Source organism: Schistocerca nitens, chromosome 9, assembly GCF_023898315.1.
Source record: "Schistocerca nitens isolate TAMUIC-IGC-003100 chromosome 9, iqSchNite1.1, whole genome shotgun sequence".
Lineage (NCBI taxonomy): Eukaryota > Metazoa > Arthropoda > Insecta > Orthoptera > Acrididae > Schistocerca > Schistocerca nitens.
Window position 1 is genome coordinate 312,198,352 of NC_064622.1, and position 2,353 is coordinate 312,200,704.

Genomic DNA, 2,353 nt, shown 5'->3' on the forward strand with positions numbered 1-2,353 from the left:
TCAGTCTTGCTATGGATATTCATCAGCGCCCATCTAGGCAAACAACGAGTCAAATACAAAACAGAGACTCTTAGAACACGTTTTTCCGTCATATGGGGATGTGATAGAATATTCGAAACGAAATCTATAGTTGTGGTAGGTGATGGAAAACTTTCGACGGGTAGTGTAACTTACATGGGACCAGGTGAAAAGTTACCTGGCAGGAAACAAAAAGAGTTTAATCTCAGTGAGGTGTAAATACTGACGAAACAAGCTATTGTGAATATTATCCCATTGGACTGCCTCGAGTTATGAGTTGTATCAAGACGGTAATCCAAGAAACATGGATCCGTGGAGGAACAAATCGAAGAACTAGCAATTTCCGTCACTTTCAACACCAGTTACTGGTCCTAGCAAGAAGACGGGGATGGTCTTTCAGTTGCAGCAACACCGCTTTCGTCAGAATCGTGAGCATTTATAAAATATTCATCGACGTAAGCACGATTATCAGTACCGTTTCCAGAATGAGATTTTCACTCTGCTGTGGAATGTGCGCTGATATGAAACTTTCTGGCAGATTAAAACTGTGTGCCAGACCGAGTCTCGAACTCGGGACCTTTGTCTTTCGCGGGCAAGGGCTCTACCATCTGAGCTACCCATGTACGACTCACGCCCCGTCCACACAGCTTTACTTCTTGCGGTACCTCGTCTCTTGCCTTCCAAATTTTACAGAAGCTCTCCTGCAAACCTTGCAGAACTAGCACTAGGATATTGCGGAGACATGGCTTAGCCACAGCCTGGGGGATGTTTCCAGAATGAGTAAGGGAAGGAACTAATGATATCAGCTACATCGGGACTTTATGCGGAATCAGTGTCGACGAGTGAAAATGTGTGCGAGACCGGGACTCGAACCCGGGACCTCCTGCTCACTAGGCAGGTGAGTTAACCACTGCGCCATCTGTACGCAGTGTTCATCCCAACTGCATTCCGCGGCTGACCTGACACTCCCAGCTAGCGCCACCTATCCACAGTACCCATCCACGTCCTCCAAGGTCGCTAATTTTAGATTCCTGTTGGAGGTCGGACGTAAATACGTACCCGCACCGTAGATTGCGGATTCATTGCCCATCGAGGCGAATTAGTTGTATGAATGCGTGGTACCCGTTCTTTCCAACTTATTGTAACCCAGGCTCGTATTTTGGTGCAGAAAGTTGATTCTACAGCACAGAGTGAAAACTGCTAAACAAATGATGATATTTAACTTTACTTGTGGTTTTTCACCTAGTAGTCTTACAAAATCAACAATCTTTCTCGTGTTGAGCATATTCACTATCCGATCAAAGGTATCTGGACACTCACAATGTTATACGGAATTCTACATCTATATCTACATCTACATGGATACTATGAAAATCACATTCAAGTGCCTGGCAGAGGGTTCATCGAACCACCTTTACAATTCTCTATTATTCCAATCTCGTACAGAGCGCAAAGAGAATGAACACCTATATCTTTCCGTACGAGCTCTGATTTTCCTTATTTTATAGTGGTGATCGTTCCTCCATATGTAGTAGGTCGGTGTCAACAAAATATTTTCGCATTCGGAGGACAAAGTTGGTGATTGGAATTTCGTGAGAAGACTTCGTCGCAACGAAATACGCCTTTCTTTTAATGATATCCAGCCCAAATCCTGTAGCCGGTCGCGGTGGCCGAGCGGTTCTAGGCGCTTCAGTCCGGAACCGCGCGACTGCTACGGTCGCAGGTTCGAATCCTGCCTCGGGCATGGATGTGTGTGATGACCTTAGGTTAGTTAGGTTTAAGTAGTTCTAAGTTCTAGGGGACTAATGACATCAGATGTTAAGTCCCATAGTGCTCAGAGCCATTTGAACCAAATCCTGTATCATTTCTGTGACACTCTCTCCCATATTTCGAAATAATACAAAACGTGCTGCCTTTCTTTGAAGTTTTTCGATGTACTCCGTCAGTCCTATCTGGTAAGGAACCCACACCGCGCAGCAGTATTCTGATAGATGACGGACAAGCGTAGTGTACATCTACATCTACATACATACTCCGCAATCCACCATACGGTGCGTGGCGGAGGGTACCTCGTACCACAACTAGCATCTTCTCTCCCTGTTCCACTCCCAAACAGAACGAGGGAAAAATGACTGCCTATATGCCTCTGTACGAGCCCTAATCTCTCTTATCTTATCTTTGTGGTCTTTCCGCGAAATATAAGTTTGCGGCAGTAAAATTATACTGCAGTCAGCCTCAAATGCTGGTTCTCTAAATTTCCTCAGTAGCGATTCACGAAAAGAACGCCGCCTTTCCTCCAGAGACTCCCACCCGAGTTCCTGAAGCATTTCCGTAA

The 2,353-nt window shown here is 45.4% G+C and overlaps 1 non-coding gene across 1 annotated transcript; it reads right to left on the minus strand.

Moving 5' to 3' along the window:
* Window positions 1-870: 870 nt before the first annotated feature.
* On the minus strand, window positions 871-946 carry Trnat-agu (transfer RNA threonine (anticodon AGU)). Its single transcript has one exon. It is a non-coding gene; the product is annotated as a tRNA-Thr (tRNA).
* Window positions 947-2,353: the final 1,407 nt, after the last annotated feature.